Here is a 26719-nt window from a genome sequence, read left to right on the forward strand (position 1 = left end):
GTGAGGCTGCTCTGCCCTGGGCGAGCCTTGCCCAGACTTGCCACGCGGCTAGGCTTCCAGTCCAGAAAGGAGCGGGGTGCGCGAGACTGGGAGATGCTACTGGCGCCTTCCTGGCCTCAGCTCCACTCCTGCCTTGCCTTTGAACCTAGTCCCCAGGCGTTCTTGTGGAGGGCTTAGATGCCGGTGGGTTGCACACTGCCAAGCGCTCCAGCTTGAGGGCTCTAGTAGAGGCAAAGTGAGGGCACCTGAAATTCTATTCTTACGGTTGCTTGACCGCCCAGACTCAGCACAGCACGGAGAGCACAAGGCTCACAGGGCCCCTGGCTGGGGTCTGCAGCCCCACACACGCGGAGGCTGACTCGGTGAGCGCCCAGAAGGTGCCTGACAGACGTCATTTCCCTAGTGCTCTCCTCCCCAGCAGAGACGTGTGCAGGTGGTTGGGGCCTGCCCCTGCGTGTCTGGGCTCCCGTCCAGACCCCCAGCTCAGGGAAGCAGCTCCTGAGCCAAGACCTGTGGAGGGCGCAGGGGGCCCCGCCTGGAAGCCTAGTTTACAGCATGCGGGAAGCGAGCCTCCTCGGGATAAGAGAAGGCAGCCCTGCTGTGTGCGGATGCATTCACTGCTTTGGCGGAGCCGAGTGCGCCTCCAGTACGGCAGAGCTCCAGCTCTGCTCAGAGGCCCGATCTGGCAGAGTTGATGGCGTGAGGCTGCTCTGCCCTGGGCGAGACTTACCCAGACTTGCCTCGCGGCTAGGCTTCCAGTCCAGAAAGGAGCGGGCTGCGCGAGACAGGGAGATGCTACTGGCGCCTTCCTGGTCTCAGCTCCACTCTTGCCATGCCTTTGCACCTAGTCCTCAGGCGTTCTTGTGGAGGGCTTAGTTTCCGGTCTGTTGCACACTGCCAAACGCTCCAGCTTGAGGGCTCTATTAGAGGCATTGGGAGGGCAACTGCAGGGCTCCTCCAGCCGTTGCTTGACCGCCCAGACTCAGCACAGCACGGAGAGCACAAGGCTCACAGGGCCTCTGGCTGTGGTCTGCAGCCCCACACACGCTGAGGCTGACTCGGTGAGCGCCCAGAAGGTGCCTGACAGACGTCATTTCCCTAGTGCTCTCCTCCCCAGCAGAGACGTGTGCAGGTGGTTGGGGCCTGCCCCTGCGTGTCTGGGCTCCCGTCCACAGCCCCAGCTCAGGGAAGCAGCTCCTAAGCCAAGACCTGTAGGAGGCGCGGGGCGCCCCCGCCTGGAAGCCTAGTGCACAGCATGAGGGAAGCGAGCCTCCTTGGGAGAAGAGGAGGAAGCCCAGATGCGTGGGGCTGCAATCACTGCTTGGGCGGAGCCGAGTGCGCCTCCAGTACGGCAGAGCTCCAGCTCTGCTCAGAGGCCCGATCTGGCAGAGGGCTGGCGTGAGGCTGCTGTGCCCTGGGCGAGCCTTGCCCAGACTTGCCTCGCGGCTAGGCTTCCAGTCAGAAAGGAGCGGGCTGCGCGAGACTGGGAGATGCTACTGGCGCCTTCCTGGCCTCAGCTCCACTCCTGCCTTGCCTTTGCACCTAGTCCCCAGGCGTTCTTGTGGAGGGCTTAGTTGCCGGTGGGTTGCACACTGCCAAGCGCTCCAGCTTGAGGGCTCTAGTAGAGGCAAAGTGAGGGCAACTGGAAGTCTATTCTTACGGTTGCTTGACCGCCCAGACTCAGCACAGCACGGAGAGCACAAGGCTCACAGGGCCCCTGGCTGGGGTCTGCAGCCCCACACACGCGGAGGCTGACTCGGTGAGCGCCCAGAAGGTGCCTGACAGACGTCATTTCCCTAGTGCTCTCCTCCCCAGCAGAGACGTGTGCAGGTGGTTGGGGCCTGCCCCTGCGTGTCTGGGCTCCCGTCCACAGCCCTAGCTCAGGGAAGCAGCTCCTGAGCCAAGACCTGTGGGAGGCGCAGGGGCCCTGCCTGGAAGCCTAGTTTACAGCATGCGGGAAGCGAGCCTCCTCGGGATAAGAGAAGGCAGCCCTGCTGTGTGCGGCTGCATTCACTGCTTTGGCGGAGCCGAGTGCGCCTCCAGTACGGCAGAGCTCCAGCTCTGCTCAGAGGCCCGATCTGGCAGAGTTGCTGGCGTGAGGCTGCTCTGCCCTGGGCGAGCCTTGCCCAGACTTGCCTCGCGGCTATGCTTCCAGTCCAGAAAGGAGCGGGCTGCGCGAGACTGGGAGATGCTACTGGCGCCTTCCTGGCCTCAGCACCACTCCTGCCTTACCTTTGCACCTAGTCCTCAGGCGTTCTTGTGGAGGGCTTAGTTGCCGGTGGGTTGCACACCGCCAAGCGCTCCAGCAGAGAGGGCTCTATTAGAGGCAATGGGAGGGCAACTGCAGGGCTCCTCCAGCGGTTGCTTGACCGCCCAGACTCAGCACAGCACGGAGAGCACAAGGCTCACAGGGCCTCTGGCTGTGGTCTGCAGCCCCACACACGCTGAGGCTGACTCGGTGAGCGCCCAGAAGGTGCCTGACAGACGTCATTTCCCTAGTGCTCTCCTCCCCAGCAGAGAAGTGTGCAGGTGGTTGGGGCCTGCCCCTGCGTGTCTGGGCTCCCGTCCACAGCCCCAGCTCAGGGAAGCAGCTCCTCAGCCAAGACCTGTAGGAGGCGCGGGGCGCCCCCGCCTGGAAGCCTAGTGCACAGCATGAGGGAAGCGAGCCTCCTTGGGAGAAGAGGAGGAAGCCCAGATGCGTGGGGCTGCAATCACTGCTTGGGCGGAGCCGAGTGCGCCTCCAGTATGGCAGAGCTCCAGCTCTGCTCAGAGGCCCGATCTGGCAGAGGGCTGGCGTGAGGCTGCTCTGCCCTGGGCGAGTCTTGCCCAGACTTGCCTCGCGGCTAGGCTTCCAGTCCAGAAAGGAGCGGGCTGCGCGAGACTGGGAGATGCTACTGGCGCCTTCCTGGCCTCAACACCACTCCTGCCTTACCTTTGCACCTAGTCCTCAGGCGTTCTTGTGGAGGGCTTAGTTGCCGGTGGGTTGCACACCGCCAAGCGCTCCAGCAGAGAGGGCTCTATTAGAGGCAATCGGAGGGCAACTGCAGGGCTCCTCCAGCGGTTGCTTGACCGCCCAGACTCAGCACAGCACGGAGAGCACAAGGCTCACAGGGCCTCTGGCTGTGGTCTGCAGCCCCACACACGCTGAGGCTGACTCGGTGAGCGCCCAGAAGGTGCCTGACAGACGTCATTTCCCTAGTGCTCTCCTCCCCAGCAGAGACGTGTGCAGGTGGTTGGGGCCTGCCCCTGCGTGTCTGGGCTCCCGTCCACAGCCCCAGCTCAGGGAAGCAGCTCCTCAGCCAAGACCTGTAGGAGGCGCGGGGCGCCCCCGCCTGGAAGCCTAGTGCACAGCATGAGGGAAGCGAGCCTCCTTGGGAGAAGAGGAGGAAGCCCAGATGCGTGGGGCTGCAATCACTGCTTGGGCGGAGCCGAGTGCGCCTCCAGTATGGCAGAGCTCCAGCTCTGCTCAGAGGCCCGATCTGGCAGAGGGCTGGCGTGAGGCTGCTCTGCCCTGGGCGAGCCTTGCCCAGACTTGCCTCGCGGCTAGGCTTCCAGTCCAGAAAGGAGCGGGCTGCGCGAGACTGGGAGATGCTACTGGCGCCTTCCTGGCCTCAGCTCCACTCCTGCCTTGCCTTTGCACCTAGTCCCCAGGCGTTCTTGTGGAGGGCTTAGTTGCCGGTGGGTTGCACACTGCCAAGCGCTCCAGCTTGAGGGCTCTAGTAGAGGCAAAGTGAGGGCAACTGGAAGTCTATTCTTACGGTTGCTTGACCGCCATGACTCAGCACAGCACGGAGAGCACAAGGCTCACAGGGCCTCTGGCTGTGGTCTGCAGCCCCACACACGCGGAGGCTGACTTGGTGAGCGCCCAGAAGGTGCCTGACAGACGTCATTTCCCTAGTGCTCTCCTCCCCAGCAGAGAGGTGTGCAGTTGGTTGGGGCCTGCCCCTGCGTGTCTGGGCTCCCGTCCACAGCCCCAGCTCAGGGAAGCACCTCCTGAGCCAAGAACTGTGGGGGGCGCAGCGGGCCCCGCCTGGAAGCCTAGTGCACAGCATGAGGGAAGCGAGCCTCCTTGGGAGAAGAGGAGGCAGCCCAGATGCGTGGGGCTGCAATCACTGTTTGGGTGGAGCCGAGTGCGCCTCCAGTACGGCAGAGCTCCAGCTCTGCTCAGAGGCCGAACCTGGCAGAGTTGCTGGCGTGAGGCTGCTCTGCCATGGGCGAGGCTTGCCCAAGCTTGCCTCGCGGCTAGGCTTCCAGTGCAGAAAGGAGGGGGCTGCGCGAGACTGGGAGATGCTACTGGCGCCTTCCTGGCCTCAGCTCCACTCCTGCCTTGCCTTTGCACCTAGTCCCCAGGCGTTCTTGTGGAGGGCTTAGTTGCCGGTGGGTTGCACACTGCCAAGCGCTCCAGCTTGAGGGCTCTATTAGAGGCAAAGTGAGGGCAACTGGAAGTCTATTCTTATGGTTGCTTGACCGCCCAGACTCAGCACAGTACGGAGAGCACAAGGCTCACAGGGCCCCTGGCTGGGGTCTGCAGCCCCAAACACGGGGAGGCTGACTCGGTGAGCGCCCAGAAGGTGCCTGACAGACGTCATTTCCCTAGTGCTCTCCTCCCCAGCAGAGACGTGTGCAGGTGGTTGGGGCCTGCCCCTGCGTGTCTGGGCTCCCGTCCACAGCCCTAGCTCAGGGAAGCAGCTCCTGAGCCAAGACCTGTGGGAGGCGCAGGGGGCCCCGCCTGGAAGCCTAGTTTACAGCATGTGGGAAGCGAGCCTCCTCGGGAGAAGAGAAGGCAGCCCTGCTGTGTGTGGCTGCATTCACTACTTTGGCGGAGCCGAGTGCGCCTCCAGTATGGCAGAGCTCCAGCTCTGCTTAGAGGCCCGATCTGGCAAAGTGCTGGCGTGAGGCTGCTCTGCCCTGGGCGAGCCTTGCCCAGACTTGCCTCACGGCTATGCTTCCAGTCCAGAAAGGAGCGGGCTGCGCGAGACTGGGAGATGCTACTGGCGCCTTCCTGGCCTCAGCTTCCACTTGCCTTGCCTTTGCACCTAGTCCTCAGGCGTTCTTGTGGAGGGCTTAGTTGCCGGTGGGTTGCACACTGCCAAGCGCTCCAGCTTGAGGGCTCTAGTAGAGGCAAAGTGAGGGCCACTGAAAGTCTATTCTTACGGTTGCTTGACCGCCCAGACTCAGCACAGCACGGAGAGCACAAGGCTCACAGGGCCTCTGGCTGTGGTCTGCAACCCCACACACGCTGAAGCTGACTCGGTGAGCGCCCAGAAGGTGCCTGACAGACGTCATTTCCCTAGTGCTCTCCTCCCCAGCAGAGACGTGTGCAGGTGGTTGGGGCCTGCCTCTGCGTGTCTGGGCTCCCGTCCACAGCTCCAGCTCAGGGAAGCAGCTCCTGAGCCAAGACCTGTGGGAGGCGCAGGGGGCCCCGCCTGGCAGCCTAGTTTACAGCATGTGGGAAGCGAGCCTCCTCGGGAGAAGAGAAGGCAGCCCTGCTGTGTGCGGCTGCATTCACTGCTTTGGCGGAGCCGAGTGCGCCTCCAGTACGGCAGAGCTCCAGCTCTGCTCAGAGGCCCGATCTGGCAGAGTTGCTGGCGTGAGGCTGCTCTGCCATGGGCGAGCCTTGCCCAAACTTGCCTCGCGGCTAGGCTTCCAGTCCAGAAAGGAGCGGGCTGCGCGAGACTGGGAGATGCTACTGGCGCCTTCCTGGCCTCAGCTCCACTCCTGCCTTGCCTTTGCACCTAGTCCCCAGGCGTTCTTGTGGAGGGCTTAGTTGCCGGTGGGTTGCGCACTGCCAAGCGCTCCAGCTTGAGGGCTCTAGTAGAGGCAAAGTGAGGGCAACTGGAAATCTATTCTTACGGTTGCTTGACCGCCCAGACTCAGCACAGCACGGAGAGCACAAGGCTCACACGGCCTCTGGCTGTGGTCTGCAGCCCCACACACGCGGAGGCTGACTCGGTGAGCGCCCAGAAGGTGCCTGACAGACGTCATTTCCCTAGTGCTCTCCTCCCCAGCAGAGACGTGTGCAGGTGGTTGGGGCATGCCCCTGCGTGTCTGGGCTCCCGTCCACAGCCCCAGCTCAGGGAAGCAGCTCCTGAGCCAAGACCTGTGGGAGGCGCAGGGTCCCCGCCTGGAAGCCTAGTGCACAGCATGAGGGAAGCGAGCCTCCTTGGGAGAAGAGGAGGCAGCCCAGATGCGTGGGGCTGCAATCACTGCTTGGGTGGAGCCGAGTGCGCCTCCAGTACGGCAGAGCTCCAGCTCTGCTCAGAGGCCCGACCTGGCAGAGTTGCTGGCGTGAGGCTGCTCTGCCCTGGGCTAGCCTTGCCCAGACTTGCCTCGCGGCTAGGCTTCCAGTCCAGAAAGGAGCGGGCTGCGCGAGACTGGGAGATGCTACTGGCGCCTTCCTGGCCTCAGCTCCACTCCTGCCTTGCCTTTGCACCTAGTCCCCAGGCGTTCTTGTGGAGGGTTTAGTTGCCGGTGGGTTGCACACTGCCAAGCGCTCCAGCTTGAGGGCTCTAGTAGAGGCAAAGTGAGGGCAACTGGAAGTCTATTCTTACGGTTGCTTGACCGCCCAGACTCAGCACAGCACGGAGAGCACAAGGCTCACAGGGCCTCTGGCTGTGGTTTGCAGCCCCACACACGCTGAGGCTGACTCGGTGAGCGCCCAGAAGGTGCCTGACAGACGTCATTTCCCTAGTGCTCTCCTCCCCAGCAGAGACGTGTGCAGGTGGTTGGGGCCTGACCCTGCGTGTCTGGGCTCCCGACCACAGCCCCAGCTCAGGGAAGCAGCTCCTCAGTCAAGACCTGTAGGAGGCGCGGGGCGCCCCCGCCTGGAAGCCTAGTGCACAGCATGAGGGAAGCGAGCCTCCTTGGGAGAAGAGGAGGCAGCCCAGATGCGTGGGGCTGCAATCACTGCTTGGGCGGAGCCGAGTGCGCCTCCAGTACGGCAGAGCTCCAGCTCTGCTCAGAGGCCCGATCTGGCAGAGGGCTGGCGTGAGGCTGCTCTGCCCTGGGCGAGCCTTGCCCAGACTTGCCTCGCGGCTAGGCTTCCAGTCAGAAAGGAGCGGGCTGCGCGAGACTGGGAGATGCTACTGGCGCCTTCCTGGCCTCAGCTCCACTCCTGCCTTGCCTTTGCACCTAGTCCCCAGGCGTTCTTGTGGAGGGCTTAGTTGCCGGTGGGTTGCACACTGCCAAGCGCTCCAGCTTGAGGGCTCTAGTAGAGGCAAAGTGAGGGCCACTGGAAATCTATTCTTACGGTTGCTTGACCGCCCAGACTCAGCACAGCACGGAGAGCACAAGGCTCACAGGGCCTCTGGCTGGGGTCTGCAGCCCCACACACGCGGAGGCTGACTCGGTGAGCGCCCAGAAGGTGCCTGACAGACGTCATTTCCCTAGTGCTCTCCTCCCCAGCAGAGACGTGTGCAGGTGGTTGGGGCCTGCCCCTGCGTGTCTGGGCTCCCGTCCACAGCCCTAGCTCAGGGAAGCAGCTCCTGAGCCAAGACCTGTGGGAGGCGCAGGGGCCCTGCCTGGAAGCCTAGTTTACAGCATGCGGGAAGCGAGCCTCCTCGGGAGAAGAGAAGGCAGCCCTGCTGTGTGCGGCTGCATTCACTGCTTTGGCGGAGCCGAGTGAGCCTCCAGTACGGCAGAGCTCCAGCTCTGCTCAGAGGCCCGATCTGGCAGAGTTGCTGGCGTGAGGCTGCTCTGCCCTGGGCGAGACTTGCCCAGACTTGCCTCACGGCTATGCTTCCAGTCCAGAAAGGAGCGGGCTGCGCGAGACTGGGAGATGCTACTGGCGCCTTCCTGGCCTCAGCACCACTCCTGCCTTACCTTTGCACCTAGTCCTCAGGCGTTCTTGTGGAGGGCTTAGTTGCCGGTGGGTTGCACACCGCCAAGCGCTCCAGCAGAGAGGGCTCTATTAGAGGCAATGGGAGGGCAACTGCAGGGCTCCTCCAGCGGTTGCTTGACCGCCCAGACTCAGCACAGCACGGAGAGCACAAGGCTCACAGGGCCTCTGGCTGTGGTCTGCAGCCCCACACACGCTGAGGCTGACTCGGTGAGCGCCCAGAAGGTGCCTGACAGACGTCATTTCCCTAGTGCTCTCCTCCCCAGCAGAGACGTGTGCAGGTGGTTGGGGCCTGCCCCTGCGTGTCTGGGCTCCCGTCCACAGCCCCAGCTCAGGGAAGCAGCTCCTCAGCCAAGACCTGTAGGAGGCGCGGGGCGCCCCCGCCTGGAAGCCTAGTGCACAGCATGAGGGAAGCGAGCCTCCTTGGGAGAAGAGGAGGAAGCCCAGATGCGTGGGGCTGCAATCACTGCTTGGGAGGAGCCGAGTGCGCCTCCAGTATGGCAGAGCTCCAGCTCTGCTCAGAGGCCCGATCTGGCAGAGGGCTGGCGTGAGGCTGCTCTGCCCTGGGCGAGCCTTGCCCAGACTTGCCTCGCGGCTAGGCTTCCAGTCCAGAAAGGAGCGGGCTGCGCGAGACTGGGAGATGCTACTGGCGCCTTCCTGGCCTCAGCTCCACTCCCGCCTTGCCTTTGCACCTAGTCCCCAGGCGTTCTTGTGGAGGGCTTAGTTGCCGGTGGGTTGCACACTGCCAAGCGCTCCAGCTTGAGGGCTCTAGTAGAGGCAAAGTGAGGGCAACTGGAAGTCTATTCTTACGGTTGCTTGACCGCCAAGACTCAGCACAGCACGGAGAGCACAAGGCTCACAGGGCCTCTGGCTGTGGTCTGCAGCCCCACACACGCGGAGGCTGACTCGGTGAGCGCCCAGAAGGTGCCTGACAGACGTCATTTCCCTAGTGCTCTCCTCCCCAGCAGAGAGGTGTGCAGGTGGTTGGGGCCTGCCCCTGCGTGTCTGGGCTCCCGTCCACAGCCCCAGCTCAGGGAAGCAGCTCCTGAGCCAAGACCTGTGGGGGGCGCAGGGGGCCCTGTCTGGAAGCCTAGTGCACAGCATGAGGGAAGCGAGCCTCCTTGGGAGAAGAGGAGGCAGCCCAGATGCGTGGGGCTGCACTCACTGTTTGGGTGGAGCCGAGTGCGCCTCCAGTACGGCAGAGCTCCAGCTCTGCTCAGAGGCCGGACCTGGCAGAGTTGCTGGCGTGAGGCTGCTCTGCCATGGGCGAGGCTTGCCCAAACTTGCCTCGCGGCTAGGCTTCCAGTGCAGAAAGGAGGGGGCTGCGCGAGACTGGGAGATGCTACTGGCGCCTTCCTGGCCTCAGCTCCACTCCTGCCTTGCCTTTGCACCTAGTCCCCAGGCGTTCTTGTGGAGGGCTTAGTTGCCGGTGGGTTGCACACTGCCAAGCGCTCCAGCTTGAGGGCTCTATTAGAGGCAAAGTGAGGGCAACTGGAAGTCTATTCTTACGGTTGCTTGACCGCCCAGACTCAGCACAGTACGGAGAGCACAAGGCTCACAGGGCCCCTGGCTGGGGTCTGCAGCCCCACACACGGGGAGGCTGACTCGGTGAGCGCCCAGAAGGTGCCTGACAGACGTCATTTCCCTAGTGCTCTCCTCCCCAGCAGAGACGTGTGCAGGTGGTTGGGGCCTCCCCCTGCGTGTCTGGGCTCCCGTCCACAGCCCTAGCTCAGGGAAGCAGCTCCTGAGCCAAGACCTGTGGGAGGCGCAGGGGACCCCGCCTGGAAGCCTAGTTTACAGCATGTGGGAAGCGATCCTCCTCGGGAGAAGAGAAGGCAGCCCTGCTGTGTGTGGCTGCATTCACTACTTTGGCGGAGCCGAGTGCGCCTCCAGTACGGCAGAGCTCCAGCTCTGCTCAGAGGCCCGATCTGGCAGAGTTGCTGGCGTGAGGCTGCTCTGCCATGGGCGAGCCTTGCCCAAACTTGCCTCGCGGCTAGGCTTCCAGTCCAGAAAGGAGCGGGCTGCGCGAGACTGGGAGATGCTACTGGCGCCTTCCTGGCCTCAGCTCCACTCCTGCCTTGCCTTTGCACCTAGTCCCCAGGCGTTCTTGTGGAGGGCTTAGTTGCCGGTGGGTTGCACACTGCCAAGCGCTCCAGCTTGAGGGCTCTAGTAGAGGCAAAATGAGGGCAACTGGAAATCTATTCTTACGGTTGCTTGACCGCCCAGACTCAGCACAGCACGGAGAGCACAAGGCTCACAGGGCCTCTGGCTGTGGTCTGCAGCCCCACACACGCGGAGGCTGACTCGGTGAGCGCCCAGAAGGTGCTGACAGACGTCATTTCCCTAGTGCTCTCCTCCCCAGCAGAGACGTGTGCAGGTGGTTGGGGCATGCCCCTGCGTGTCTGGGCTCCCGTCCACAGCCCCAGCTCAGGGAAGCAGCTCCTGAGCCAAGACCTGTGGGAGGCGCAGGGTCCCCGCCTGGAAGCCTAGTGCACAGCATGAGGGAAGCGAGCCTCCTTGGGAGAAGAGGATGCAGCCCAGATGCGTGGGGCTGCAATCACTGCTTGGGTGGAGCCGAGTGCGCCTCCAGTACGGCAGAGCTCCAGCTCTGCTCAGAGGCCCGACCTGGCAGAGTTGCTGGCGTGAGGCTGCTCTGCCCTGGGCGAGCCTTGCCCAAATTTGCCTCGCGGCTAGGCTTCCAGTCCAGAAAGGAGCGGGCTGCGCGAGACTGGGAGATGCTACTGGCGCCTTCCTGGCCTCAGCTCCACTCCTGCCTTGCCTTTGCACCTAGTCCCCAGGCGTTCTTGTGGAGGGCTTAGTGCCGGTGGGTTGCACACGGCCAAGCGCTCCAGCTTGAGGGCTCTAGTAGAGGCAAAGTGAGGGCAACTGAAATTCTATTCTTACGGTTGCTTGACCGCCCAGACTCAGCACAGCACGGAGAGCACAAGGCTCACAGGGCCTCTGGCTGTGGTCTGCAACCCCACACACGCTGAGGCTGACTCGGTGAGCGCCCAGAAGGTGCCTGACAGACGTCATTTCCCTAGTGCTCTCCTCCCCAGCAGAGACGTGTGCAGGTGGTTGGGGCCTGCCTCTGCGTGTCTGGGCTCCCGTCCACAGCCCCAGCTCAGGGAAGCAGCTCCTGAGCCAAGACCTGTGGGAGGCGCAGGGGGCCCCGCCTGGCAGCCTAGTTTACAGCATGTGGGAAGCGAGCCTCCTCGGGAGAAGAGAAGGCAGCCCTGCTGTGTGCGGCTGCATTCACTGCTTTGGCGGAGCCGAGTGCGCCTCCAGTACGGCAGAGCTCCAGCTCTGCTCAGAGGCCCGATCTGGCAGAGTTGCTGGCGTGAGGCTGCTCTGCCATGGGCGAGTCTTGCCCAGACTTGCCTCGTGGCTAGGCTTCCAGTCCAGAAAGGAGCGGGCTGCGCGAGACTGGGAGATGCTACTGGCGCCTTCCTGGCCTCAGCTCCACTCCTGCCTTGCCTTTGCACCTAGTCCCCAGGCGTTCTTGTGGAGGGCTTAGTTGCCGGTGGGTTGCACACTGCCAAGCGCTCCAGCTTGAGGGCTCTAGTAGAGGCAAAGTGAGGGCAACTGAAAGTCTATTCTTACGGTTGCTTGACCGCCCAGACTCAGCACAGCACGGAGAGCACAAGGCTCACAGGGCCTCTGGCTGTGGTCTGCAGCCCCACACACGCTGAGGCTGACTCGGTGAGCGCCCAGAAGGTGCCTGACAGACGTCATTTCCCTAGTGCTCTCCTCCCCAGCAGAGACGTGTGCAGGGGGTTGGGGCCTGCCCCTGCGTGTCTGGGCTCCCGTCCACAGCCCCAGCTCAGGGAAGCCGCTCCTCAGCCAAGACCTGTAGGAGGCGCGGGGCGCCCCCGCCTGGAAGCCTAGTGCACAGCATGAGGGAAGCGAGCCTCCTTGGGAGAAGAGGAGGCAGCCAAGATGCGTGGGGCTGCAATCACTGCTTGGGCAGAACCGGGTGCGCCTCCAGTACGGCAGAGCTCCAGCTCTGCTCAGAGGCCCGATCTGGCAGAGGGCTGGCGTGAGGCTGTTCTGCCCTGGGCGAGCCTTGCCCAGACTTGCCTCACGGCTATGCTTCCAGTCCAGAAAGGAGCGGGCTGCGCGAGACTGGGAGATGCTACTGGCGCCTTCCTGGCCTCAGCTCCCACTTGCCTTGCCTTTGCACCTAGTCCTCAGGCGTTCTTGTGGAGGGCTTAGTTGCCGGTGGGTTGCACACTGCCAAGCGCTCCAGCTTGAGGGCTCTAGTAGAGGCAAAGTGAGGGCCACTGAAAGTCTATTCTTACGGTTGCTTGACCGCCCAGACTCAGCACAGCACGGAGAGCACAAGGCTCACAGGGCCTCTGGCTGTGGTCTGCAGCCCCACACACGCTGAGGCTGACTCGGTGAGCGCCCAGAAGGTGCCTGACAGACGTCATTTCCCTAGTGCTCTCCTCCCCAGCAGAGACGTGTGCAGGTGGTTGGGGCCTGCCTCTGCGTGTCTGGGCTCCCGTCCACAGCCCCAGCTCAGGGAAGCAGCTCCTGAGCCAAGACCTGTGGGAGGCGCAGGGGGCCCCGCCTGGAAGCCTAGTGCACAGCATGAGGGAAGCGAGCCTCCTTGGGAGAAGAGGAGGCAGCCCAGATGGGTGGGGCTGCAATCACTGCTTGGGTGGAGCCGAGTGCGCCTCCAGTACGGCAGAGCTCCAGCTCTGCTCAGAGGCCCGACCTGGCAGAGTTGCTGGCGTGAGGCTGCTCTGCCCTGGGCTAGCCTTGCCCAGACTTGCCTCGCGGCTAGGCTTCCAGTCCAGAAAGGAGCGGGCTGCGCGAGACTGGGAGATGCTACTGGCGCCTTCCTGGCCTCAGCACCACTCCTGCCTTACCTTTGCACCTAGTCCTCAGGCGTTCTTGTGGAGGGCTTAGTTGCCGGTGGGTTGCATACTGCCAAGGGCTCCAGCAGAGAGGGCTCTATTAGAGGCAATGGGAGAGCAACTGCAGGGCTCCTCAAGCGGTTGCTTGACCGCCCAGACTCAGCACAGCACGGAGAGCACAAGGCTCACATGGCCTCTGGCTGTGGTCTGCAGCCCCACACACGCTGAGGCTGACTCGGTGAGCGCCCAGAAGGTGCCTTACAGACGTCATTTCCCGAGTGCTCTCCTCCCCAGCAGAGACGTGTGCAGGTGGTTGGGGCCTGCCCCTGCGTGTCTGGGCTCCCGTCCACAGCCCCAGCTCAGGGAAGCAGCTCCTCAGCCAAGACCTGTAGGAGGCGCGGGGCGCCCCCGCCTGGAAGCCTTGTGCACAGCATGCGGGAAGCGAGCCTCCTCGGGAGAAGAGAAGGCAGCCCTGCTGTGTGCGGCTGCATTCACTGCTTTGACGGAGCCGAGTGCGCCTCCAGTACGGCAGAGCTCCAGCTCTGCTCAGAGGCCCGATCTGGCAGAGTTGCTGGCGTGAGGCTGCTCTGCCATGGGCGAGTCTTGCCCAGACTTGCCTCGTGGCTAGGCTTCCAGTCCAGAAAGGAGCGGGCTGCGCGAGACTGGGAGATGCTACTGGCGCCTTCCTGGCCTCAGCTCCACTCCTGCCTTGCCTTTGCACCTAGTCCCCAGGCGTTCTTGTGGAGGGCTTAGTTGCCGGTGGGTTGCACACTGCCAAGCGCTCCAGCTTGAGGGCTCTAGTAGAGGCAAAGTGAGGGCAACTGAAAGTCTATTCTTACGGTTGCTTGACCGCCCAGACTCAGCACAGCACGGAGAGCACAAGTCTCACAGGGCCTCTGGCTGTGGTCTGCAACCCCACACACGCTGAGGCTGACTCGGTGAGCGCCCAAAAGGTGCCTGACAGACGTCATTTCCCTAGTGCTCTCCTCCCCAGCAGAGACGTGTGCAGGTGGTTGGGGCCTGCCTCTGCGTGTCTGGGCTCCCGTCCACAGCCCCAGCTCAGGGAAGCAGCTCCTGAGCCAAGACCTGTGGAGGGCACAGGGGGCCCTGCCTGGAAGCCTAGTTTACTGCATGCGGGAAGCGAGCCTCCTCGGGATAAGAGAAGGCAGCCCTGCTGTGTGCGGCTGCATTCACTGCTTTGGCGGAGCCGAGTGCTCCTCCATTACGGCAGAGCTCCAGCTCTGCTCAGAGGCCCGATCTGGCAGAGTTGCTGGCGTGAGGCTGCTCTGCCCTGGGCGAGCCTTGCCCAGACTTGCCTCGCGGCTAGGCTTCCAGTCCAGAAAGGAGCGGGCTGCGCGAGACTGGGAGATGCTACTGGCGCCTTCCTGGCCTCAGCACCACTCCTGCCTTACCTTTGCACCTAGTCCTCAGGCGTTCTTGTGGAGGGCTTAGTTGCCGGTGGGTTGCACACTGCCAAGCGCTCCAGCAGAGAGGGCTCTATTAGAGGCAATGGGAGGGCAACTGCAGGGTTCCTCCAGCGGTTGCTTGACCGCCCAGACTCAGCACAGCACGGAGAGCACAAGGCTCACAGGGCCTCTGGCTGTGGTCTGCAGCCCCACACACGCTGAGGCTGACTCGGTGAGCGCCCAGAAGGTGCCTGACAGACGTCATTTCCCTAGTGCTCTCCTCCCCAGCAGAGACGTGTGCAGGTGGTTGGGGCCTGCCCCTGCGTGTCTGGGCTCCCGTCCACAGCCCCAGCTCAGGGAAGCAGCTCCTCAGCCAAGACCTGTAGGAGGCGCGGGGCGCCCCCGCCTGGAAGCCTAGTGCACAGCATGCGGGAAGCGAGCCTCCTTGGGAGAAGAGGAGGCAGCCCAGATGCGTGGGGCTGCAATCACTGCTTGGGCGGAGCCGAGTGCGCCTCCAGTACGGCAGAGCTCCAGCTCTGCTCAGAGGCCCGATCTGGCAGAGTTGCTGGCGTGAGGCTGCTCTGCCATGGGCGAGGCTTGCCCAAACTTGCCTCGCGGCTAGGCTTCCAGTGCAGAAAGGAGGGGGCTGCGCGAGACTGGGAGATGCTACTGGCGCCTTCCTGGCCTCAGCTCCACTCCTGCCTTGCCTTTGCACCTAGTCCCCAGGCGTTCTTGTGGAGGGCTTAGTTGCCGGTGGGTTGCACACTGCCAAGCGCTCCAGCTTGAGGGCTCTAGTAGAGGCAAAGTGAGGGCCACTGAAAGTCTATTCTTACGGTTGCTTGACCGCCCAGACTCAGCACAGCACGGAGAGCACAAGGCTCACAGGGCCTCTGGCTGTGGTCTGCAGCCCCACACACGCTGAGGCTGACTCGGTGAGCGCCCAGAAGGTGCCTGACAGACGTCATTTCCCTAGTGCTCTCCTCCGCAGCAGAGATGTGTGCAGGTGGTTGGGGCCTGCCCCTGCGTGTCTGGGCTCCCGTCCACAGCCCCAGCTCAGGGAAGCAGCTCCTCAGCCAAGACCTGTAGGAGGCGCGGGGCGCCCCCGCCTGGAAGCCTAGTGCACAGCATGAGGGAAGCGAGCCTCCTTGGGAGAAGTGAAGGCAGCCCAGATGCGTGGGGCTGCAATCACTGCTTGGGCGGAGCCGAGTGCGCCTCCAGTACGGCAGAGCTCCAGCTCTGCTCAGAGGCCCGATCTGGCAGAGGGCTGGCGTGAGGCTGCTCTGCCATGGGCGAGTCTTGCCCAGACTTGCCTCGCGGCTAGGCTTCCAGTCCAGAAAGGAGCGGGCTGCGCGAGACTGGGAGATGCTACTGGCGCCTTCCTGGCCTCAGCTCCACTCCTGCCTTGCCTTTGCACCTAGTCCCCAGGCGTTCTTGTGGAGGGCTTAGTTGCCGGTGGGTTGCACACTGCCAAGCGCTCCAGCTTGAGGGCTCTAGTAGAGGCAAAGTGAGGGCAACTGAAAGTCTATTCTTACGGTTGCTTGACCGCCCAGACTCAGCACAGCACGGAGAGCACAAGGCTCACAGGGCCTCTGGCTGTGGTCTGCAGCCCCACACACGCTGAGGCTGACTCGGTGAGCGCCCAGAAGGTGCCTGACAGACGTCATTTCCCTAGTGCTCTCCTCCCCAGCAGAGACGTGTGGAGGTGTTTGGGGCCTGCCCCTGCGTGTCTGGGCTCCCGTCCACAGCCCCAGCTCAGGGAAGCAGCTCCTCAGCCAAGACCTGTAGGAGGCGCGGGGCGCCCCCGCCTGGAAGCCTAGTGCACAGCATGAGGGAAGCGAGCCTCCTTGGGAGAAGAGGAGGCAGCCAAGATGCGTGGGGCTGCAATCACTGCTTGGGCGGAGCCGGGTGCGCCTCCAGAACGGCAGAGCTCCAGCTCTGCTCAGAGGCCCGATCTGGCAGAGGGCTGGCGTGACGCTGCTCTGCCCTGGGCGAGTCTTGCCCAGACTTGCCTCGCGGCTAGGCTTCCAGTCCAGAAAAGAGCGGGCTGCGCGAGACTGGGAGATGCTACTGGCGCCTTCCTGGCCTCAGCTCCACTCCTGCCTTGCCTTTGCACCTAGTCCCCAGGCGTTCTTGTGGAGGGCTTAGTTGCCGGTGGGTTGCACACTGCCAAGCGCTCCAGCTTGAGGGCTCTAGTAGAGGCAAAGTGAGGGCAACTGGAAGTCTATCTGACGGTTGCTTGACCGCCCAGACTCAGCACAGCACGGAGAGCACAAGGCTCACAGGGCCCCTGGCTGGGGTCTGCAGCCCCACACACGCTGAGTCTGACTCGGTGAGCGCCCAGAAGGTGCCTGACAGACGTCATTTCCCTAGTGCTCTCCTCCCCAGCAGAGACGTGTGCAGTTGGTTGGGGCCTGCCCCTGCGTGTCTGGGCTCCCGTCCACAGCCCCAGCTCAGGGAAGCAGCTCCTCAGCCAAGACCTGTAGGAGGCGCGGGGCGCCCCCGCCTGGAAGCCTAGTGCACAGCATGAGGGAAGCGAGCCTCCTTGGGAGAAGAGGAGGCAGCCCAGATGCGTGGGGCTGCAATCACTGCTTGGGCGGAGCCGAGTGCGCCTCCAGTACGGCAGAGCTCCAGCTCTGCTCAGAGGCCCGATCTGGCAGAGTTGCTGGCGTGAGGCTGCTCTGCCATGGGCGAGGCTTGCCCAAACTTACCTCGCGGCTAGGCTTCCAGTGCAGAAAGGAGGGGGCTGCGCGAGACTGGGAGATGCTACTGGCGCCTTCCTGGCCTCAGCTCCACTCCTGCCTTGCCTTTGCACCTAGTCCCCAGGCGTTCTTGTGGAGGGCTTAGTTGCCGGTGGGTTGCACACTGCCAAGCGCTCCAGCTTGAGGGCTCTAGTAGAGGCAAAGTGAGGGCCACTGAAAGTCTATTCTTACGGTTGCTTGACCGCCCAGACTCAGCACAGCACGGAGAGCACAAGGCTCACAGGGCCTCTGGCTGTGGTCTGCAGCCCCACACACGCTGAGGCTGACTCGGTGAGCGCCCAGAAGGTGCCTGACAGACGTCATTTCCCTAGTGCTCTCCTCCCCAGCAGAGACGTGTGCAGGTGGTTGGGGCCTGCCCCTGCGTGTCTGGGCTCCCGTCCACAGCCCCAGCTCAGGGAAGCAGCTCCTCAGCCAAGACCTGTAGGAGGCGCGGGGCGCCCCCGCCTGGAAGCCTAGTGCACAGCATGAGGGAAGCGAGCCTCCTTGGGAGAAGTGAAGGCAGCCCAGATGCGTGGGGCTGCAATCACTGCTTGGGCGGAGCCGAGTGCGCCTCCAGTACGGCAGAGCTCCAGCTCTGCTCAGAGGCCCGATCTGGCAGAGGGCTGGCGTGAGGCTGCTCTGCCATGGGCGAGTCTTGCCCAGACTTGCCTCGCGGCTAGGCTTCCAGTCCAGAAAGGAGCGGGCTGCGCGAGACTGGGAGATGCTACTGGCGCCTTCCTGGCCTCAGCTCCACTCCTGCCTTGCCTTTGCACCTAGTCCCCAGGCGTTCTTGTGGAGGGCTTAGTTGCCGGTGGGTTGCACACTGCCAAGCGCTCCAGCTTGAGGGCTCTAGTAGAGGCAAAGTGAGGGCAACTGAAAGTCTATTCTTACGGTTGCTTGACCGCCCAGACTCAGCACAGCACGGAGAGCACAAGGCTCACAGGGCCTCTGGCTGTGGTCTGCAGCCCCACACACGCTGAGGCTGACTCGGTGAGCGCCCAGAAGGTGCCTGACAGACGTCATTTCCCTAGTGCTCTCCTCCCCAGCAGAGACGTGTGGAGGTGTTTGGGGCCTGCCCCTGCGTGTCTGGGCTCCCGTCCACAGCCCCAGCTCAGGGAAGCAGCTCCTCAGCCAAGACCTGTAGGAGGCGCGGGGCGCCCCCGCCTGGAAGCCTAGTGCACAGCATGAGGGAAGCGAGCCTCCTTGGGAGAAGAGGAGGCAGCCAAGATGCGTGGGGCTGCAATCACTGCTTGGGCGGAGCCGGGTGCGCCTCCAGAACGGCAGAGCTCCAGCTCTGCTCAGAGGCCCGATCTGGCAGAGTTGCTGGCGTGAGGCTGCTCTGCCCTGGGCGAGCCTTGCCCAGACTTGCCTCGCGGCTATGCTTCCAGTCCAGAAAGGAGCGGGCTGCGCGAGACTGGGAGATGCTACTGGCGCCTTCCTGGCCTCAGCACCACTCCTGCCTTACCTTTGCACCTAGTCCTCAGGCGTTCTTGTGGAGGGCTTAGTTGCCGGTGGGTTGCACACCGCCAAGCGCTCCAGCAGAGAGGGCTCTATTAGAGGCAATGGGAGGGCAACTGCAGGGCTCCTCCAGCGGTTGCTTGACCGCCCAGACTCAGCACAGCACGGAGAGCACAAGGCTCACAGGGCCTCTGGCTGTGGTCTGCAGCCCCACACACGCTGAGGCTGACTCGGTGAGCGCCCAGAAGGTGCCTGACAGACGTCATTTCCCTAGTGCTCTCCTCCCCAGCAGAGAAGTGTGCAGGTGGTTGGGGCCTGCCCCTGCGTGTCTGGGCTCCCGTCCACAGCCCCAGCTCAGGGAAGCAGCTCCTCAGCCAAGACCTGTAGGAGGCGCGGGGCGCCCCCGCCTGGAAGCCTAGTGCACAGCATGAGGGAAGCGAGCCTCCTTGGGAGAAGAGGAGGAAGCCCAGATGCGTGGGGCTGCAATCACTGCTTGGGCGGAGCCGAGTGCGCCTCCAGTATGGCAGAGCTCCAGCTCTGCTCAGAGGCCCGATCTGGCAGAGGGCTGGCGTGAGGCTGCTCTGCCCTGGGCGAGTCTTGCCCAGACTTGCCTCGCGGCTAGGCTTCCAGTCCAGAAAGGAGCGGGCTGCGCGAGACTGGGAGATGCTACTGGCGCCTTCCTGGCCTCAACACCACTCCTGCCTTACCTTTGCACCTAGTCCTCAGGCGTTCTTGTGGAGGGCTTAGTTGCCGGTGGGTTGCACACCGCCAAGCGCTCCAGCAGAGAGGGCTCTATTAGAGGCAATCGGAGGGCAACTGCAGGGCTCCTCCAGCGGTTGCTTGACCGCCCAGACTCAGCACAGCACGGAGAGCACAAGGCTCACAGGGCCTCTGGCTGTGGTCTGCAGCCCCACACACGCTGAGGCTGACTCGGTGAGCGCCCAGAAGGTGCCTGACAGACGTCATTTCCCTAGTGCTCTCCTCCCCAGCAGAGACGTGTGCAGGTGGTTGGGGCCTGCCCCTGCGTGTCTGGGCTCCCGTCCACAGCCCCAGCTCAGGGAAGCAGCTCCTCAGCCAAGACCTGTAGGAGGCGCGGGGCGCCCCCGCCTGGAAGCCTAGTGCACAGCATGAGGGAAGCGAGCCTCCTTGGGAGAAGAGGAGGAAGCCCAGATGCGTGGGGCTGCAATCACTGCTTGGGCGGAGCCGAGTGCGCCTCCAGTATGGCAGAGCTCCAGCTCTGCTCAGAGGCCCGATCTGGCAGAGGGCTGGCGTGAGGCTGCTCTGCCCTGGGCGAGCCTTGCCCAGACTTGCCTCGCGGCTAGGCTTCCAGTCCAGAAAGGAGCGGGCTGCGCGAGACTGGGAGATGCTACTGGCGCCTTCCTGGCCTCAGCTCCACTCCTGCCTTGCCTTTGCACCTAGTCCCCAGGCGTTCTTGTGGAGGGCTTAGTTGCCGGTGGGTTGCACACTGCCAAGCGCTCCAGCTTGAGGGCTCTAGTAGAGGCAAAGTGAGGGCAACTGGAAGTCTATTCTTACGGTTGCTTGACCGCCATGACTCAGCACAGCACGGAGAGCACAAGGCTCACAGGGCCTCTGGCTGTGGTCTGCAGCCCCACACACGCGGAGGCTGACTTGGTGAGCGCCCAGAAGGTGCCTGACAGACGTCATTTCCCTAGTGCTCTCCTCCCCAGCAGAGAGGTGTGCAGTTGGTTGGGGCCTGCCCCTGCGTGTCTGGGCTCCCGTCCACAGCCCCAGCTCAGGGAAGCACCTCCTGAGCCAAGAACTGTGGGGGGCGCAGCGGGCCCCGCCTGGAAGCCTAGTGCACAGCATGAGGGAAGCGAGCCTCCTTGGGAGAAGAGGAGGCAGCCCAGATGCGTGGGGCTGCAATCACTGTTTGGGTGGAGCCGAGTGCGCCTCCAGTACGGCAGAGCTCCAGCTCTGCTCAGAGGCCGAACCTGGCAGAGTTGCTGGCGTGAGGCTGCTCTGCCATGGGCGAGGCTTGCCCAAGCTTGCCTCGCGGCTAGGCTTCCAGTGCAGAAAGGAGGGGGCTGCGCGAGACTGGGAGATGCTACTGGCGCCTTCCTGGCCTCAGCTCCACTCCTGCCTTGCCTTTGCACCTAGTCCCCAGGCGTTCTTGTGGAGGGCTTAGTTGCCGGTGGGTTGCACACTGCCAAGCGCTCCAGCTTGAGGGCTCTATTAGAGGCAAAGTGAGGGCAACTGGAAGTCTATTCTTATGGTTGCTTGACCGCCCAGACTCAGCACAGTACGGAGAGCACAAGGCTCACAGGGCCCCTGGCTGGGGTCTGCAGCCCCAAACACGGGGAGGCTGACTCGGTGAGCGCCCAGAAGGTGCCTGACAGACGTCATTTCCCTAGTGCTCTCCTCCCCAGCAGAGACGTGTGCAGGTGGTTGGGGCCTGCCCCTGCGTGTCTGGGCTCCCGTCCACAGCCCTAGCTCAGGGAAGCAGCTCCTGAGCCAAGACCTGTGGGAGGCGCAGGGGGCCCCGCCTGGAAGCCTAGTTTACAGCATGTGGGAAGCGAGCCTCCTCGGGAGAAGAGAAGGCAGCCCTGCTGTGTGTGGCTGCATTCACTACTTTGGCGGAGCCGAGTGCGCCTCCAGTATGGCAGAGCTCCAGCTCTGCTTAGAGGCCCGATCTGGCAAAGTGCTGGCGTGAGGCTGCTCTGCCCTGGGCGAGCCTTGCCCAGACTTGCCTCACGGCTATGCTTCCAGTCCAGAAAGGAGCGGGCTGCGCGAGACTGGGAGATGCTACTGGCGCCTTCCTGGCCTCAGCTTCCACTTGCCTTGCCTTTGCACCTAGTCCTCAGGCGTTCTTGTGGAGGGCTTAGTTGCCGGTGGGTTGCACACTGCCAAGCGCTCCAGCTTGAGGGCTCTAGTAGAGGCAAAGTGAGGGCCACTGAAAGTCTATTCTTACGGTTGCTTGACCGCCCAGACTCAGCACAGCACGGAGAGCACAAGGCTCACAGGGCCTCTGGCTGTGGTCTGCAACCCCACACACGCTGAAGCTGACTCGGTGAGCGCCCAGAAGGTGCCTGACAGACGTCATTTCCCTAGTGCTCTCCTCCCCAGCAGAGACGTGTGCAGGTGGTTGGGGCCTGCCTCTGCGTGTCTGGGCTCCCGTCCACAGCTCCAGCTCAGGGAAGCAGCTCCTGAGCCAAGACCTGTGGGAGGCGCAGGGGGCCCCGCCTGGCAGCCTAGTTTACAGCATGTGGGAAGCGAGCCTCCTCGGGAGAAGAGAAGGCAGCCCTGCTGTGTGCGGCTGCATTCACTGCTTTGGCGGAGCCGAGTGCGCCTCCAGTACGGCAGAGCTCCAGCTCTGCTCAGAGGCCCGATCTGGCAGAGTTGCTGGCGTGAGGCTGCTCTGCCATGGGCGAGCCTTGCCCAAACTTGCCTCGCGGCTAGGCTTCCAGTCCAGAAAGGAGCGGGCTGCGCGAGACTGGGAGATGCTACTGGCGCCTTCCTGGCCTCAGCTCCACTCCTGCCTTGCCTTTGCACCTAGTCCCCAGGCGTTCTTGTGGAGGGCTTAGTTGCCGGTGGGTTGCGCACTGCCAAGCGCTCCAGCTTGAGGGCTCTAGTAGAGGCAAAGTGAGGGCAACTGGAAATCTATTCTTACGGTTGCTTGACCGCCCAGACTCAGCACAGCACGGAGAGCACAAGGCTCACACGGCCTCTGGCTGTGGTCTGCAGCCCCACACACGCGGAGGCTGACTCGGTGAGCGCCCAGAAGGTGCCTGACAGACGTTATTTCCCTAGTGCTCTCCTCCCCAGCAGAGACGTGTGCAGGTGGTTGGGGCATGCCCCTGCGTGTCTGGGCTCCCGTCCACAGCCCCAGCTCAGGGAAGCAGCTCCTGAGCCAAGACCTGTGGGAGGCGCAGGGTCCCCGCCTGGAAGCCTAGTGCACAGCATGAGGGAAGCGAGCCTCCTTGGGAGAAGAGGAGGCAGCCCAGATGCGTGGGGCTGCAATCACTGCTTGGGTGGAGCCGAGTGCGCCTCCAGTACGGCAGAGCTCCAGCTCTGCTCAGAGGCCCGACCTGGCAGAGTTGCTGGCGTGAGGCTGCTCTGCCCTGGGCTAGCCTTGCCCAGACTTGCCTCGCGGCTAGGCTTCCAGTCCAGAAAGGAGCGGGCTGCGCGAGACTGGGAGATGCTACTGGCGCCTTCCTGGCCTCAGCTCCACTCCTGCCTTGCCTTTGCACCTAGTCCCCAGGCGTTCTTGTGGAGGGTTTAGTTGCCGGTGGGTTGCACACTGCCAAGCGCTCCAGCTTGAGGGCTCTAGTAGAGGCAAAGTGAGGGCAACTGGAAGTCTATTCTTACGGTTGCTTGACCGCCCAGACTCAGCACAGCACGGAGAGCACAAGGCTCACAGGGCCTCTGGCTGTGGTTTGCAGCCCCACACACGCTGAGGCTGACTCGGTGAGCGCCCAGAAGGTGCCTGACAGACGTCATTTCCCTAGTGCTCTCCTCCCCAGCAGAGACGTGTGCAGGTGGTTGGGGCCTGACCCTGCGTGTCTGGGCTCCCGACCACAGCCCCAGCTCAGGGAAGCAGCTCCTCAGTCAAGACCTGTAGGAGGCGCGGGGCGCCCCCGCCTGGAAGCCTAGTGCACAGCATGAGGGAAGCGAGCCTCCTTGGGAGAAGAGGAGGCAGCCCAGATGCGTGGGGCTGCAATCACTGCTTGGGCGGAGCCGAGTGCGCCTCCAGTACGGCAGAGCTCCAGCTCTGCTCAGAGGCCCGATCTGGCAGAGGGCTGGCGTGAGGCTGCTCTGCCCTGGGCGAGCCTTGCCCAGACTTGCCTCGCGGCTAGGCTTCCAGTCAGAAAGGAGCGGGCTGCGCGAGACTGGGAGATGCTACTGGCGCCTTCCTGGCCTCAGCTCCACTCCTGCCTTGCCTTTGCACCTAGTCCCCAGGCGTTCTTGTGGAGGGCTTAGTTGCCGGTGGGTTGCACACTGCCAAGCGCTCCAGCTTGAGGGCTCTAGTAGAGGCAAAGTGAGGGCCACTGGAAATCTATTCTTACGGTTGCTTGACCGCCCAGACTCAGCACAGCACGGAGAGCACAAGGCTCACAGGGCCTCTGGCTGGGGTCTGCAGCCCCACACACGCGGAGGCTGACTCGGTGAGCGCCCAGAAGGTGCCTGACAGACGTCATTTCCCTAGTGCTCTCCTCCCCAGCAGAGACGTGTGCAGGTGGTTGGGGCCTGCCCCTGCGTGTCTGGGCTCCCGTCCACAGCCCTAGCTCAGGGAAGCAGCTCCTGAGCCAAGACCTGTGGGAGGCGCAGGGGCCCTGCCTGGAAGCCTAGTTTACAGCATGCGGGAAGCGAGCCTCCTCGGGAGAAGAGAAGGCAGCCCTGCTGTGTGCGGCTGCATTCACTGCTTTGGCGGAGCCGAGTGAGCCTCCAGTACGGCAGAGCTCCAGCTCTGCTCAGAGGCCCGATCTGGCAGAGTTGCTGGCGTGAGGCTGCTCTGCCCTGGGCGAGACTTGCCCAGACTTGCCTCACGGCTATGCTTCCAGTCCAGAAAGGAGCGGGCTGCGCGAGACTGGGAGATGCTACTGGCGCCTTCCTGGCCTCAGCACCACTCCTGCCTTACCTTTGCACCTAGTCCTCAGGCGTTCTTGTGGAGGGCTTAGTTGCCGGTGGGTTGCACACCGCCAAGCGCTCCAGCAGAGAGGGCTCTATTAGAGGCAATGGGAGGGCAACTGCAGGGCTCCTCCAGCGGTTGCTTGACCGCCCAGACTCAGCACAGCACGGAGAGCACAAGGCTCACAGGGCCTCTGGCTGTGGTCTGCAGCCCCACACACGCTGAGGCTGACTCGGTGAGCGCCCAGAAGGTGCCTGACAGACGTCATTTCCCTAGTGCTCTCCTCCCCAGCAGAGACGTGTGCAGGTGGTTGGGGCCTGCCCCTGCGTGTCTGGGCTCCCGTCCACAGCCCCAGCTCAGGGAAGCAGCTCCTCAGCCAAGACCTGTAGGAGGCGCGGGGCGCCCCCGCCTGGAAGCCTAGTGCACAGCATGAGGGAAGCGAGCCTCCTTGGGAGAAGAGGAGGAAGCCCAGATGCGTGGGGCTGCAATCACTGCTTGGGAGGAGCCGAGTGCGCCTCCAGTATGGCAGAGCTCCAGCTCTGCTCAGAGGCCCGATCTGGCAGAGGGCTGGCGTGAGGCTGCTCTGCCCTGGGCGAGCCTTGCCCAGACTTGCCTCGCGGCTAGGCTTCCAGTCCAGAAAGGAGCGGGCTGCGCGAGACTGGGAGATGCTACTGGCGCCTTCCTGGCCTCAGCTCCACTCCCGCCTTGCCTTTGCACCTAGTCCCCAGGCGTTCTTGTGGAGGGCTTAGTTGCCGGTGGGTTGCACACTGCCAAGCGCTCCAGCTTGAGGGCTCTAGTAGAGGCAAAGTGAGGGCAACTGGAAGTCTATTCTTACGGTTGCTTGACCGCCAAGACTCAGCACAGCACGGAGAGCACAAGGCTCACAGGGCCTCTGGCTGTGGTCTGCAGCCCCACACACGCGGAGGCTGACTCGGTGAGCGCCCAGAAGGTGCCTGACAGACGTCATTTCCCTAGTGCTCTCCTCCCCAGCAGAGAGGTGTGCAGGTGGTTGGGGCCTGCCCCTGCGTGTCTGGGCTCCCGTCCACAGCCCCAGCTCAGGGAAGCAGCTCCTGAGCCAAGACCTGTGGGGGGCGCAGGGGGCCCTGTCTGGAAGCCTAGTGCACAGCATGAGGGAAGCGAGCCTCCTTGGGAGAAGAGGAGGCAGCCCAGATGCGTGGGGCTGCACTCACTGTTTGGGTGGAGCCGAGTGCGCCTCCAGTACGGCAGAGCTCCAGCTCTGCTCAGAGGCCGGACCTGGCAGAGTTGCTGGCGTGAGGCTGCTCTGCCATGGGCGAGGCTTGCCCAAACTTGCCTCGCGGCTAGGCTTCCAGTGCAGAAAGGAGGGGGCTGCGCGAGACTGGGAGATGCTACTGGCGCCTTCCTGGCCTCAGCTCCACTCCTGCCTTGCCTTTGCACCTAGTCCCCAGGCGTTCTTGTGGAGGGCTTAGTTGCCGGTGGGTTGCACACTGCCAAGCGCTCCAGCTTGAGGGCTCTATTAGAGGCAAAGTGAGGGCAACTGGAAGTCTATTCTTACGGTTGCTTGACCGCCCAGACTCAGCACAGTACGGAGAGCACAAGGCTCACAGGGCCCCTGGCTGGGGTCTGCAGCCCCACACACGGGGAGGCTGACTCGGTGAGCGCCCAGAAGGTGCCTGACAGACGTCATTTCCCTAGTGCTCTCCTCCCCAGCAGAGACGTGTGCAGGTGGTTGGGGCCTCCCCCTGCGTGTCTGGGCTCCCGTCCACAGCCCTAGCTCAGGGAAGCAGCTCCTGAGCCAAGACCTGTGGGAGGCGCAGGGGACCCCGCCTGGAAGCCTAGTTTACAGCATGTGGGAAGCGATCCTCCTCGGGAGAAGAGAAGGCAGCCCTGCTGTGTGTGGCTGCATTCACTACTTTGGCGGAGCCGAGTGCGCCTCCAGTACGGCAGAGCTCCAGCTCTGCTCAGAGGCCCGATCTGGCAGAGTTGCTGGCGTGAGGCTGCTCTGCCATGGGCGAGCCTTGCCCAAACTTGCCTCGCGGCTAGGCTTCCAGTCCAGAAAGGAGCGGGCTGCGCGAGACTGGGAGATGCTACTGGCGCCTTCCTGGCCTCAGCTCCACTCCTGCCTTGCCTTTGCACCTAGTCCCCAGGCGTTCTTGTGGAGGGCTTAGTTGCCGGTGGGTTGCACACTGCCAAGCGCTCCAGCTTGAGGGCTCTAGTAGAGGCAAAATGAGGGCAACTGGAAATCTATTCTTACGGTTGCTTGACCGCCCAGACTCAGCACAGCACGGAGAGCACAAGGCTCACAGGGCCTCTGGCTGTGGTCTGCAGCCCCACACACGCGGAGGCTGACTCGGTGAGCGCCCAGAAGGTGCTGACAGACGTCATTTCCCTAGTGCTCTCCTCCCCAGCAGAGACGTGTGCAGGTGGTTGGGGCATGCCCCTGCGTGTCTGGGCTCCCGTCCACAGCCCCAGCTCAGGGAAGCAGCTCCTGAGCCAAGACCTGTGGGAGGCGCAGGGTCCCCGCCTGGAAGCCTAGTGCACAGCATGAGGGAAGCGAGCCTCCTTGGGAGAAGAGGATGCAGCCCAGATGCGTGGGGCTGCAATCACTGCTTGGGTGGAGCCGAGTGCGCCTCCAGTACGGCAGAGCTCCAGCTCTGCTCAGAGGCCCGACCTGGCAGAGTTGCTGGCGTGAGGCTGCTCTGCCCTGGGCGAGCCTTGCCCAAATTTGCCTCGCGGCTAGGCTTCCAGTCCAGAAAGGAGCGGGCTGCGCGAGACTGGGAGATGCTACTGGCGCCTTCCTGGCCTCAGCTCCACTCCTGCCTTGCCTTTGCACCTAGTCCCCAGGCGTTCTT

This window comes from Capricornis sumatraensis, chromosome 14 (genome assembly GCF_032405125.1).
Source record: "Capricornis sumatraensis isolate serow.1 chromosome 14, serow.2, whole genome shotgun sequence".
In the NCBI taxonomy this organism is placed as follows: domain Eukaryota; kingdom Metazoa; phylum Chordata; class Mammalia; order Artiodactyla; family Bovidae; genus Capricornis; species Capricornis sumatraensis.